The sequence below is a fragment of the Branchiostoma lanceolatum genome, chromosome 2 (assembly GCF_035083965.1).
Source record: "Branchiostoma lanceolatum isolate klBraLanc5 chromosome 2, klBraLanc5.hap2, whole genome shotgun sequence".
NCBI lineage: Eukaryota > Metazoa > Chordata > Leptocardii > Amphioxiformes > Branchiostomatidae > Branchiostoma > Branchiostoma lanceolatum.
Genome location: NC_089723.1, coordinates 8,612,489 through 8,627,887, shown reverse-complemented (window position 1 = coordinate 8,627,887; position 15,399 = coordinate 8,612,489). Strand labels below are relative to the sequence as shown.

Genomic DNA, 15,399 nt, shown 5'->3' with positions numbered 1-15,399 from the left:
GTGATGTACCAGGTAAGAGTGGCGAGGAAAGGGTAGAAGATAAGTGTGATATAACAGGTAAGAGTAGTGAGGAGAGGGTAGGAGATGAGTGTAATGTTGTACCAGGTAAGAGTAGTGAGGAGAGGGTAGGAGATGAGTGTAATGTACCAGGTAAGAGTAGTGAGGACAGGGAAGAAGATAAGTGTGATGTAACAGGTAAGAGTAGTGACGAGGAGAGAAGAGATAAGTGTGATGTTGAAGAGAGTTTAGTCTATGCAAAAACATCAGTGGTCTCAGGGCTCTTTCCATTCTTTATCAATTTCCAAGGCAAGTTATTTACTGTACAGGCAAGTAGCAAATGTATTCAGGTATGTAGACTGCAAAAGATGGTAAGTGAGGTGTGTGGACTCTGTATTTCATGTAAAAACCTTAGTTTAGATGGTTGTTTTCTCGGTGATGAAAATAAAATTGTAGAAGTACATGGTAAGACGGTATCTGTAACATTTTTTGGTCGTGGGGGAGGTAAAACTGTTAATTTCCATCCAGATAGGCCATGTTTCACAGCATGTGCCTACTGTAAGAAACCATCTACATTTCAATTTGATGAGTATAGGCATCCACAGGGATGGAATGACGCACTTAGAAATTGGGTAAGTGATAATACAGAACTTTCGATTACTGACTGTGTTTGCCGTTCTTGTGAGCGTAAGTTTAGACGATTACAGGCCAAAACTCCAGTTTCTAATTCTCCAACTGACACTTCACAGAAGCTCTCTCAAACAGTGCCAGAAAAAAAATGTTTTATGTCTGACTTTGGTCTGTGCCATGCATTGGCCGACCATGAACGTAAAGATGTTTCTGTTGATGATATGATGTCTTATCTTAGCTCCATTTCAGACTTAGCAGCAGGTTTTAGCACTTTACCACATTCTATTTCAATGTGTACATTTCATTATTACCAGTTCTATAGATTTTGTGATGAAGATAAATGTGTACATTGTTGTAAAGTAATAAAGTCCCATAAAAGGAAACGATTTTGTCCGAAATTAGATATACCACAATCAGCTTTAGAATTGGCCGACTCAAATTTGTCAGAAGGTTCAATTTTATGTAACTATTGTTATCAGTGTTTATATAGATCAGGTAATCTTGTTAAGGGTGAGGAAAATCTAGAAAAACGATTAGAAATGTTAAAAGAATTTGATTCAAAACATAGCCCAGAAAATGTACCACAATTAGCTTTGCACCAAGTTTCTTGTAAGGTAGGTGAAATGTTTTTGGATAACAAATCTCTGCTTCTTGTTGATGCCTATGATATATATGTAGAAACTATTCAAATGCTTCTTAATGAATTTGAACATGATAAACAGAGTGATGAAGATGATGCATTCTATTTTAGTGCCAAGTGGCTATTAGTTGGACTCTTAAGTGATCTGGGAAACTTTTTATTAATTCACAAAAGTTCAAGTAAATGCAACAGATTAAGTGTACTGTTATACTATAAAGACTGTGATTTGATTGAATCTCTTCATTTGGCTCTATCTACTGCAAGGTTAGATATTTACAGGCATGATCTTGAGTTGAAGTCCATTCAGTCTAATGTTGCTTCCATGTTAACAGATGTAAATAAAGACACAATTAATTCTACTCTTCTATCTTCTTTGATGTATATGAATAGTTTGATTCATAAAGAATCCTCCAAATTCATTGATAAGTTTGTTCAGAGTCAAATCTCCTTGCATGAAATTGATCTGTTGCAAATTTCAAAAGAAATCAATCCTGTTGTATGGAACTTTATTGTTGTGCTTACTATGCAAAAGTCTGAAATTCCTATGTCTGATTTTGAATCATTTGACATGAATGAACATTATTTATCATTTCTTAAGGATAATTCCAGCCATAGTTCTTCCAAGTTTTTGAGACGCCTTTTTACTACTTTTCTTATCTTTTTTATTGTCTCTGAGGGTCAGTGTAGTTATCCTTTCCATATGATTAATTCAGAATTGATTCATTCTTATAGTCAGTCTACTGATCTAATGCAATTGTTAAATCGTCTTGGTGTTTGTTGTTCCACTGATTCCCATAATAGATTTATTGCTCGTATGTTAAATCAATTGAAATTGGAGGATAATTATTTCAATTTGACAGAAGGTTCCTTTACTGTAGCTTCCATAGACAATATAAATAGTGGTAGCCCCCATGCAGCTGTGACAGGTAGTCCCCGTGGGTGGAATGGTACTTCTATTCAAGCCGTCCAACCCAAACCTAAAACTCTTCTTGTTTCTAGGCCAAATTCAACATCTGTATGTTCTAGTGAAGATATTTCTGTAGACATAGATAATGTTGCTGAAAATGATGAGCCTGTTTCAAAAAAGATTAGATTAGTTTCAAAGTTTAGGCAAAGAAAAAGATCTCAAAAGGAAATTGATAGTACATGTATTTTATCCCTTACACCCCCATCTTGTGTTCAGTCTATAATCCCATCTACCCCAAGTTCACTCACTTTAGAAGAGTTTAGCATATCTGAGAAAGAAATTAAAGCATCACATTCATTTAACTCTGAAGTTTTATTTTATCAGCTGGAAAGATGTATCTCAGATTTAGAAGATAGTTCTCCTAAGTTACCTGGTTTGAAATGTAAATTATTTCTAGAAAGGGACCCTGTCACAGAAAAATCTAATATTGCATACTTGTCAATAATGAATGAAAATGCTGACTGTAAAGAAACAATTTTAAAAGCTCTTAATTTCCTTTACAAATCATTTAATGTTGGACGTGATGTTGAATTCTTAGTTGTTGTTGGAGATGCGAAAACCTTTGATCACCTTCTTAAATTAAAACAGGAGTATGGCCCCGCTTTAAGTTGGTTAATTCTATTTCCAGGTGATTGGCATACTTTGAAAAATTACCAGCATGCATTAATGAAAGTTTATTGGGAGGGAGGATTGAAACAGGTAGCCTCGGGTAGAATAAAAGGACAGACATTACTTTCAGTTGGCTTGTGTAAGAATTTTAAACGTACTCATAAATTTTTGGTTCAAGTATGGGAGGCCTTCTATAGATGCCAAATTGAAACTTTTCTTGAACATAGGAGGAACTGTACAGATCATTGTTCATCAAGATGTTCTTTTTCAGCAGACACTATTATTGATAAGGTAAGAGTATTTTTAGAGTCTGAACCACACTTTGGTGACACAGATTTTAGTAGAGAAAACTTTGTAAGAAGACAAGAATTATTGAAAATTGACTTAGAAGGTATAGAGGATGATTTTGCTGCGTTCTGTTCTAGTGCATGTGCTCGTGATGAAGTATTTTTGTTTTGGCATAGATTTGTTCATGATGATTTTATGGCATACATTTCTCTTTACATAGCGATTAGATCAGGTAACTGGGATTTGCGTTTGTATGCATACAAGAAGATGGCACCTGTTTTTCATGCATTTGACCATATCATATATTCTAGAATTATTCCCCTGCATCTTTTTGATATGACGTCTTGTCCGGATCATATACTTAAATATTTCCAAGAGGGGGGATTTGTCACCAGTATAAATTCTGTTAACTATTCAAGTGTAGCTTTAGATGAGAGTCATGAAATGTTAATAAACCGCGACACTAAACAAGTTATAACAGGTCCAAACAAGTTTGTTATTGAAGATCTTGTTATGTATTTACCATATCGAGCTAAATTGATTAAACAAGTTAAAGAACAGATTCTGGTCAAGTCCAATAATAGAACCCAAACTGATCTTAGTCCTTCTATTATTGAGCAGGAGAGGCAAAATATTGTTTATTATGCTAACAAAGTTGTAGAAGCCCACATTTTTTCTGTTCCTGTGCATGATAGACGCCTGGCCCAACCCTTCACAGGAGCTTCTATTTCTGATATTCAAAGGGAGGACTTGCTTAAGTTTAGGGAAATAGGTACAGCCTCATTAGACACATTCATTAGTTTCAGGATACTTAACAAGCCCAGTAATAAAGCACCTCAAAGACGGAAGTCTTTAAGAACTTTTTCTCAAATAAAGATGACTAAGTCTAGGATTTCAAAAAGTGAAAAGGACAAAAAGTTAGTTTTAGAATGTTATCGTAGAGCTGTTTCCTGGTCACAAAGTCAAAATCAACCCTTATCTGAAATTGCCCACCTGTTAGATTTGCCCCAGCTAGGTCAGTTTCTGGAGCTGCCTCGTGCTCTATGTGGTGCTGATGGGGTTCCTCACAAGGGAGCTAAATCAGCCACTACTTCTTTTTTCCAATCTAAATACCCTACTGCTTTTACCAAAATGTACCCTACCAATTTTTCCCCCCAGTGTTCTGTTTTAGAAGGCATGTTTTTGATTAATACAGCCCCATTAGGTCAGCATAGAACTTTTCTTGAGTATTCACATTTTCTGTTTCTAAAATGGGTTTTGCCTTTACTCCAGTCAGGTTGTAATGAAGTCCACATTGTTTTTGATGATCCACACAGGAATGGCCTTAGTCCAAAAGATATTGAAAGAAGTAGAAGAGACTCGGTTTTAGAAAGTGACACTTTGGCACCACTTGATTCAGTTTCTGATGATACATTTACCCCAAAAGACTGGAGAAAATTCATTTCATTGCGTCCAAACAAGCGTCTATTATGTTCTTATTTGTGTAGTTCTTTACTTTCAGTATGTAGACCTTTTTTGAGGCAGCTACAGAAAGTTTTCACAGCTGGGGCATTTATAGATGATAAAAGAGACATGTGTTTTGTTTCCTCTGTAGATGGCATCTCTCCATATCCAGACTGTAGGTCCAATCACGAGGAAAGTGACACTCGTGTTTGGCTGCATGCTGCTTCAAGCAGATACGAAAACATAATGATTTATTCACCTGATACGGACACGTATCATGTAGGCCTTCCCCTTGTAAGGCAGATGGGTAAAAGAATTGTGATTTTGCAAAAAGCTGAACCAGGAAATTGGCAATGTCTGGATGTGAATGAGTTGGTATCTTGCTTGTACAAGGACCCTGATCTTGCCTCCCTTTCTAGAAATCTACTACCCCACATATTACAGTCATTGTTTATTACCACAGGGTGTGATTATGTTTCCTTCTTTGTTGGTCTTGGTAAGGTATCATTTATGAAAACTTTCTTTCAGTATTCAGAGTTCATTTCTGGTGGAAGCTCTGTCCAAACTAGTGGTTCTCTTTCTTGTGCAGAAAAAGATTCAGGGTTCTTGGCTTTTGTTCGTTTAGTTGGTAGTGTTTACTTTCAAAAACATCGTTCAGCTTTTCTTAAATACTCATCTCCAGCTGAACTGTTCAGAGAAAAAATGAGGGGGGACACAAATTTGAGTATTCATGAAAATTGGTTACAAAATATTAGAGGTGCCTTATTTGAAAGAATTGAGTTTGAGGATAATAGCTTACCTTCATTTCAGTCCCTTTGGTTTCATTGGTTACGTTCTTGTTGGGTTTACCTCACCTGGGCTCAGGCTTTAGAGCAAGATTTTTCCTCTGTAGGTATGGTTGGGAAATAGAAAACGGTAATGTAATGATTATTTGGGATTCCAAAGAAAACATAGAAAAGGTTCAGAAGACTGTTGATTTCTTAACCAGGGGGTGTAAATGTAGAAGTGGGTGCTCCAGTAAAAGGTGTAAGTGTGTCAAGAAAGGACAGGTATGTAGTCCGGGATGTAGGTGTTTGGACTGTTTGAATTCTATTCGCAGTGAAGTTCAGGTAGGTCACGACAATGCAGATTCAGATACTAGCAGTAGTAGTGATGATCAGGACTATATTGGTATTATTGATGACTTTTATTGTGGTAGTCTATCTTTATTAGAGGATATTTCAGATTCAGAATTTTCTGATGTAGACTAAGGGTAATAATTAGTGAAGTAGGTCTGTCCGATAGGTATAGGTGAGGGGAAGCTGGACTTTTCTGTACTCTTTTCACCCCCTTTCTCTCCCTCTCTCCTTTTTTCCAAGAACCTCCTTCCTGCTAGGTTTAGCCATACCATCGCCCCCCCTAGGTAGCTAGAGGCGCCTGACCCCTGTAAAGGTCGGACATACTGACGTCAACAAGGGGTACATCACACAGATCCCCGAGTTGACGGGAAAGGCGTAACCCCGCACTTTGGTACGGGTGTAGGTTGGAGGTTCTGACTCATCTTCCTTATTCCAGCAGTCCCTCACCTGTGGGTTATGAATAATTCTTCATATGATATATATATAATATGATAAAAATATGTATATAATTTTTTATATAATATGATGTAATATGATAATTTGATATATGAATCTTAACATAATAGTAAAATAACGATGCTGAATGGATGGTGAATGAGTGTGAGTGTTTTATACTTATGTGATATGGATAATCAAAAAACAGTAAGTATGACAAATAGAAATTAACACGCTTTCTGTTTTTGCATTAGGTGGAGTTCGACCCCAGATCAGCTGAGGACATGCTTCTTGCAGCTCATTGTCCATTCCTTTCATTTCTTTGATTGGCAATATATCATGATTGAGATAATGAGTGATGTAATTCAGATATGATAACATGCCTTGAATCATTGTGAATGCAGAATTTTATATGATACTCAAATTTTCATAAAATAATGTGAAATATTATCTGTTTTATACAGGTGATGTTCTGCTTTGGATGCTCATCAGACAGCTGTTTTAGTTAATCATATCTTTCGGCATGATTGGAATCATATTGACATTAGATTTATATCATTCTGGCCAAAAAAGGTCAGATGTTTGGCAACAGATACCTGAGATGAGATTACAAGTCTTGTTTCCAATTCGGCATTGATATTTTTAGATCACATGTTTGTTCAATAAAGTTTGGCATGAATTTAACATATATGGCTCTTTGTATATTTATTTTGGACAGTAGAAAGGGTAATTTATTATATACTTTAGATGAAAGTAGGACAGAGAAGAAAGGGTTTTAGAATCACTCTTTTTTATTTCTTATATTTATATATTAGGCCACATTACTGACAGTACACCACTTTCTGCCGAGCATGACTTTAAGTATATGATACTTAACCAGTATACTGTAGGGTATAGAATATAACCAGTAAACTGTAGGGTAAATCCTGGTATTGCTGGAGTTTCTTAGGTTATTGGGAACCAGCAAACTCTTGATTAGATGGATCAGATTATTTCATAGTGAAAACCTTAATAACCAGAAAGGCAATATAAGCTTTGCAACCAGATACATAGTGTTTACCTTCACGTGGTCTAGTCTTGCAAACTACTGCTCTCATATTTTTGCTCAAACACATTCGTATGTATGGTGACCTCCAGATCTGTAATGCCGGTTGCTACATTATGTAATTGAACACCACAGGGTGTCTGCTGTTTACCAGTAACCATGGTTGCAGCCGTCTGGGCTGGGTCGTTGACCCTATTTGTTAGGGAGCCCCGGGAAGAAGAGGAAGGGACGTAGCAAAAACAATATAATAATGCTAATAAAGTGTGCATTAGTCTGTGTAGATGATTGCTATATTCAAGAGATTGCACTGGGTTTCTATTTTGTCACGGTTTCTTCCTGTTGCTAGGTAGAAAGCCCGACAAACACGCATAAAGGGACGTCAAAAACAAGCCGAAACACAACCTCTGCTTGGAACATCCTGGCTATAAAATGCAAAGTGATCTGTGATGGCCGCGCGCGGCTTACGAGTGGTGCGTTCTATTCTGGAAACAAAATGACCGCTCCGTGTGACATGGCCTCGCGCGGATTGGGGGCATCTGCATTTCGCCCTCGAAATCGATAAGAAGTTATATACCGACAGAAAGAAGAATCTTTGCTCGTTCACACACAGTAGATTTCCTGTTGGTTTGAAATCTACAACAGGTTGAAAACAGCAGGAGAAATTACACGAAAATCACCTGATTTTGGGTCGTATTTTTGACAGGGAAGCGATAAACTATCGGTTCAAAAATCTATAGGAGTAAAAAATGAGGCTAGAAAATAGTAAATCACTTGAAAACAGCAAGATACACGGTCATATACTCCAGCGACAATCTTTCTTGTAAGGGGTGTTGACGCCCGGAGTCATGGAACGGACTACTTTCTCTCGCGGAAGGAAAATGAAACTGCCTCGAACTCTCGACGTGGCGTAGCGGCTGCAGGTGTGTTTATCGAACAATAAAAATAACGAGAGAGGAAGCGATTGTTTGGTAATGCTGTTCCAGAACGATGTAAACTAGTGCTGCTTACCAGTACTGTGTACCGGTACTGTACCGTAAAAATTGATTAGGTACAGGCCCAAAATACCAGTACTGTACTGATATAAATTTACACCGACATGTGCTTATTTTGTGACTGATCTCCTAACCTCATGGCCTCATGCAACACCAATCGTGACCAAAGTGACACCTTGGAACAGCGTAACTAATATGCAACAGATCATTCAGGCACGTTGGGAGTTTTGGTAGCAAGGCCAAGGGAGTTTGGCGGTAGGAAACATAGTATGTTCTTTGAATAAAGATACTGACAAGTTGTAAATGGTTTATTTATGCTTCTGTCAATATTGAGGAAGTTCAGAAAAAAACACCTGTAAATTTTTCAAATTGTTCAGGTACAGGTACAGGTCCGGACCTTTACCTAAACCTTTGTACTGGAACCTGTACCTGATGTTACGTTTAGGTACGCAGCACTAATATAAACGGTCAATATGGATTCTTATTTTTTCACACAGACTATCGTAGTTTTATCGTTATGAACGTATAGTTAGGATGAGCCATTTTTGAAAATTTGATAATATGTTTTAGAGTATGAACTGTATCTTAATAGCTCACACACACACACACACACACACACACACACACACACACACACACACACACACACACACACACACACAGACCTGTTCTTGGTCCTGAACGCCATCCACATACATAAAAACATATCCTTGGTGCTGAAAGCCATCTTCACACATACAAATATGTCCTTGGTGCTGAACGCCATCCACACCTTTAAAACAATGTCCTCGGTGCTGAACGCCATACACACACATACAAACCAGCCGCTATTGCTGAACACCATACACATACATACATACATACAAACACGTCCTCGGTGCTGAACGCCGTCCACACAAACAAACCAGTCGCTGGTGCTGAACACCATCCAAACACATACAAACATGTCCTTGGTGCTGAACACCATACACACATAGCCACACACAAATAAACATGTCCCTAGTGCTGCACGCCATCCACGCACACAAACGATCATGTCCTTGGTGCTGAACGCCATCCACACAGATACACTTATAAATATCTCCTTGGTGCTGAACGCCATCCACGCACACAAACGATCATGTCCTTGGTGCTGAACGCCATCCACACAGATACACTTATGAATATGTCCTTGGTGCTGAACGCCATCCACGCACAAACGATCATGTCCTTGGTGCTGAACGCCATCCACACAGATACACTTATAAATATGTCCTTGGTGCTGAACGCCATCCACGCACAAACGATCATGTCCTTGGTGCTGAACACCATCCACACAGATACACTTATGAATATGTCCTTGGTGCTGAACGCCATCCACGCACACAAACAAACATGTCCTCGGTGCTGAACGCCAAACACACACATACATACAAACCAGCCGCTGGTGCTGAACACACACACATTACACAGGCAGATAAACCTTTGTCTCGTCATACGTACAGTCCTCGGTCATGATGTTCAGTCAACAGTTACTGTCAGTATCTAATGCCTTTGTCATGTCACATTGCCATTGTATACGTTATTGTTTCGGGCTGTTAAGGTGATCGTAAACATTTCTCTTTTGAGGCCTTCTCACGTTTTATGTAGTATAGTAAGTCAGCAAAAAAATCAAACCTTTCCATAGAAAAATCATTCGTGTTTATTTATTGAAATATTTTACAACTGCAGCATACGTAAACTGAAGTTCTATTTGATTAAAGCCAAAGGCATTTGTATGGCACCAATCAAATAGTACTATTGATAAAACAAGCAGGTGTTATTTCAGCAATCCTTTAATTAATGTAGAACTTCGGTAGAATTTATTAAACAGCTTTGCAAATCCGACATGTGGTTTTCTACCGCCCACATTACAGGTGCAGTTCGTTGGATAATTCAGTTCTGTATCAGGTCAACAACGAATATCTTACAACAACGATGCAATATGCATCGATGTAAATTCCTTTGCAAAACACAGAAAGCAAAACTAAGCGTCCTTTCACAATACATCATAAAACTAACAGACAACACAGGCAGCCTTTGCTATGTGCCGCGGAAATAAAGTCTTTTCTGTTTCCTGTTCGGCCACCAACCACTTCTCTTCGTTTTATACCACACATTTTAGAACCGTAGGTCGCCTTCTAACATTCGCCTGTCTTCCTGCTAACTTTATTCAGTTAGTCCCTCTCTATTCTACCAACAGCTTTACCCATTCCATGCACCGGAATAAAGTCCTCTCCGTTCTTACTTGGCTGTTCTTTCTTGGCCAGCTCTGTTGTCTTAGGCCACGTTCGGCACTTGTACCCGTCAACTTCACACAGAACACAGGTATGTTCATCGACCGATAAACAATCCGGCTACCACGGGCAAGGGAGCGATTGTTTGGTAATGCTGTTCCAGAACACTGTGAACAATCAAGATGGATTCGCAGCTTTTCACACAGCTTTTTGTAGTTCTGCGTTATGAATGAATAGTTGGGATGAGTCATTTTTATCTTCGCCGAGTATTAGTACTCGGGGAAGATTATGTTTTCGGTTGAAAAATCTGTTGGGTGGGTCTGTATGTATGTCAGGAGCATAACTCAAGAAAACTTCAATGAATCTTTATGATTTTTGGTAGGTGTGTAGTGGTTGTGCAAAGAAAATGGTTCACCTTGCGTTTTTCAACAGTACTGCAGCGGACTTTGAATTTTTTGTGTTTGTATGAAGGCAAAAAAAAGTGACGGAAACGTTGATGGATCTTCATGATTTTTTGCAGGTGTGTAGATGTTGTAGAAACGGAGGTCAAGTTCAAAAATGGTTCCCCTGGTATTTTCCGTCGGTACTGCAGCGGGCTTTGTGTGTATGTGTATTTGTATGTCGCCAACATAACTCGAGAAGCTGTCGATGGTTCTGCATGATACTTTTACAGAAAGGAAGGTCAAGTTCGATAATGGGCCTTCTAGCGGGTATCTAAAGTATTGCAGCGGAGCTTCAAAGTTTGGGGTGAAATTTTCTCGAGGCGCCAGGTTCATGATTTTTTTATAGTGGATGGGTCTTGGGGCAGGGAACAAGTGGTGTAAGTTTGGGCCTCTTGACGACTTGTTTTGAGCTGCAGTGGGCCTTTATGTATGAAACTTTGGAGGAGGATAACTCATGCAGGGTTTGGCGTATCTTTATTGCTTTTGGTACGCAGGTACCTTAGGTGATGATTAACATAATGAAATATATAGTATGCAAATTGGGACTTCATTTACATAATTAAAAAGAGTAATGTATAATCCCATTGAAAGCTGTTACTCGACCTCAATTCAGGGACACTTGGAGGATTGCCTGGCTTGGGATTTAGGTCACCCAGCTGTGTGCCAGCTGTGCGCCCTTCATTTGGTAATAACTCAAGAAGGGGTCAATGGATCATCATGATTTTTGGTTTGTTAATAGCTTAAGTTATAATTTGATTTAGATAGATGGTAATTATGCATATGGGAGCCAATATGCATAATTGATGAGGAAAAACCATAATTCCATAGTGATCAATGGCAGGAATTCGATACTTGTAGCATCTGAAAGTTCATTAAACTTGTTACATATATCAGCACACTCTACACATATACTAGTTCTGTACCACCAAATGATTTTTAACACTATCTAGACTGGACTCATCCCCCCCCCCCAGCATAACTTCCAAATGGTATGGTGCATGATCAAATTTGCAGCGGGTGATAAGCATGTAAATATTAATCACTCTCCATAATAAGCCTTGATTATTTGGCGAAGATAAAGTGTTCGTGGAACTCTAGTTGAAAATGCTTTTCTCGTTTTATCAGTCCCATTCCATGGGAATTTCCTCGTCCATCTGGCTACTTGACCACGCCATGTTCTCAGTGTAGATGCTGGGCTCCCAGTCCATGTTTTCTTCTTCGGGAAAACGGAAGGCGGCAAGGTTGCGGACTGAGTGTGAGAGCTCTGGCTGAACAGTGAAGAGTTGTGATGCCACGGGTACGGATGGGAGGCCTGGATGAGAATCGGTTCCGGATGGTTGAGTTGGATGGGAGCCTGGGGTCCGGACGATACGACTGCTGTAGCCTGGGGTCCGGATAACTCGAGCGATGGAGTCTCGGGTCCGGATAGTATGCCGGATGGAGCCACGAGTCTCTCACACCCTCACGAACCGGAACGTATCTCCTTTTTGACTTTTTCCCCACCTGATTGAACATAAAAAGACGTGCTCATTTATCTGCCGTTATGCCTGGACTACATGGCTTATTCTCACCCCAAGTCAACATATGGTAACAGCATGTTATTGAAGAGCTCAAACATAGAACGAAAACATTTCTATCTGCAGCCATATAGTCTTGTTTCAAAGACGATACGCGCCCCAAAGACCATTGATTGTATCATGGCATAATCATCGGCAAAACAATCATTGAAGATCATCGATTCAACACACAGATGGCATATATAGCTAGAGTACATTATTATTTACAAGTTCTAACAAGAGTCCGTAGGACACAATTCTCCGTGAAGTATTTATAGTATGTACCAGTATTGACCCACACAAATTGCATCTCTGCTCAGTCCAAGTAGTGTTTTAGAGCAAGTTAAGAAAAAGTGTTTGTTTGTCTTTTTCTTTCAATACAGGAGTTGTCAACCTGCTGAAAAGTATGTTTTTACAGCATGGCACAGATGGGATCTAGAAATTCCGGGAAAAGTCACAAAGTTAGATCTAGATGGCCCCTTTTCAATTATCAACGAACCATTCAGCCGTACAACTAAGATGTATCAGAAATCACAAATATGCAGTAAATCCTCTTTCCACAATTTATTGCAGGCCGGCCTGGTCTATAGCTATCAAGCTATTTGCAATAAAAAAGGCTAATTCTATATTATCGTAACATTTCACGAAGGTCAAAGGTCACCGGATCTAACCACCCGGAAGTGACACTGGCGCGCGCACTTTTCTGAGAGATATTTCTCAACAATCTTTCATCCCCTGCGTAAACTTTTTACATTGTCACAGCCTCCGTATTATAAACTACAAGACAGTGTGGTAAGTTTGAAGTTCCAGAGATTTGCCATTTTCACACTGTGCGTAAAAGTGCATCGTCCGTCCCGTGCGCACATACTGTATGCGAGTTGCGAGTGGACACCGCATACTTTAATAATACACAGACTGGAGGTCACTCTGCACATGTTCGCAGCTAAAACTCACAATTCCCGTTGCCGCATTGGTATGTAACTTGGTATATCGTTTGCTAGGTTGCGTGTGGTGATGCACGTTGTCTATTTTTCAATGTAACAGTGACTATACGATCACAGCAAGTAAGGAAGATTTTTACCCCGTATCTGCCTGAAGTATTCCAGTCATGCATAACGGATTATAACATGGTCCCTATGGCAGGGCAGTGGGACATAGCATTAATTATAGGGGTGCAATTACGATATTGGATTGACGTTTAAAGTAGTAATGGTGTAACAAAGCTGTTGTGCATCACCACGCCGAACCAGGCAAACGATATGCCAAGTTACACACCAATGCGACAACGGGATCGTGAGTTATAGCTGCGAACGCGCAAACAAATGCATTCCCAACACTCCCAGAAGGAGGTCATCCTCCTTCCCGGAGTAACAAGTGATAGGAATGGTGTACATCACGAAGTACAGTAAACAAAACTTATTCAGATTATCATGGAAGCTCATCTGTGTTGGTAGTAATCAAAGTATAATGCTAAACTTTCTTCCAACACTAAGGTTTACATAGATCAATTTTTCGACGACTACTGTTGCCTTCTTAATGATCAATAAGCCCTTGGTTGGTAGTTGTGATCTTGAAAAGGCGACAGTGGTCGTCGAAAAATTTATCCGTTTATACATTAGTGTTGGAAGAAAGTTTGGCATTGCGCTACAGAACTGATTCAACATGACTTGAAATCTACTTACAGCTGGGATGTTCATGTCAGCCACGTATCCTCGTTTGCTAGCCATCATGAGACAATGATGTAAAGATATTTCACAGTTAGAGGTACGATTCAAGGACACTAGTCTTGACGAACCTAGGTATTCGAACAGAATGCAGGTGTGTTTATAGAACGATAAACAATCCGGTTACCACGAGCAAGGGAGCGATTGTTTGGTAATGCTGTTCCAGAACGATGTAGACGGTTCAGATAGACACGTAGTTTTTCACACAGTTTTTCATAATTCTGTGATTTTAGTTAATAGTTGGGATAAGCCATTTCAGAAAATGTGATAGATAGTATGTTTTATAGTATCAGCTATGTCTGAAATATTTCACAAGATAAATTCAACACCAAGGTCATCCAAAGTTGTTCATTTGGTTCCTAAGTTGAAACCATGCAATTGTCTTGAAAAAATTTATTGATTAATGCTATTTGTTCCACATACTAAGGCCACAGCAAGTAAATTTTATGGATGACATCCTCCGCAGACTCCAAAATTAATGAGATAGGGCGAAAAAAACAAGGTGGGCAAAAAAGACAAGATTCCTATATTTTCAAATTTTGAGATCATAAATCTTGTTAAACAAGAATTGAGGCGACGAAATATAATATCATGACCAACAGGTCTTTCATTCCTGTATTCAACCAATATATAATATAAAACCTCCTTGATTCAACAGTAAACATGTCCTTGTTGATGTGTATACATCTCAATAGACTAACTACAACAAATGCAGAAAAGAGCTTGTTGTACCGTCATCTGAAGCAACTACACTGGGTATTCATATGCGATGAAACACCTTGTGTATACAGCTCAATTGACTAGACCCCTCCCCCCTATTATTTATATAATGTCCTTGCTAGGACAAAAGCAGAAAACAGCATGTTATTACACCATCATGGGCAGGAACTACACTGGGTATTCATATGCACACACCTTAGACTGCCAACGTTTACGACATATTTGCCAATTTTTTGCATGTACGTTGACCACCGTCGGAGGGCAATAAAATTTCTTGTTTTTTATTTCGAAATCAGGCGAAAATTAATGAGCGCGCTGATGTCATCCATAAAAATTACTTGCTGTGGCCTAACTATGAGATGCTCACTCCGTAAATATCATTGCTTGAAATTTATATGCATAGCAAAAAATGTTCCATACAGGACAAGCCATCCCTCAGTGCATTCATGTGGATTGTGGTGTGAGGTCAAAGTTTGTGGTCAAGGTAGATAAGTCTTTGTTTAGATGTGATTGCTAACATTTCCACACAAATGTTTC

At 39.0% G+C, this 15,399-nt stretch overlaps 1 long non-coding RNA gene across 1 annotated transcript; it reads right to left on the bottom strand.

Annotated features, from left to right (window-relative positions):
* Positions 1–5,745: 5,745 nt before the first annotated feature.
* On the bottom strand, positions 5,746–8,089 carry LOC136427369 (uncharacterized). Its single transcript, XR_010754408.1, has 2 exons — positions 7,188–8,089; positions 5,746–6,139 (listed from the first exon to the last, which is right to left on the bottom strand). It is a non-coding gene; the product is annotated as an uncharacterized lncRNA (long non-coding RNA).
* Between the last annotated feature and the right edge of the window lie 7,310 nt (positions 8,090–15,399).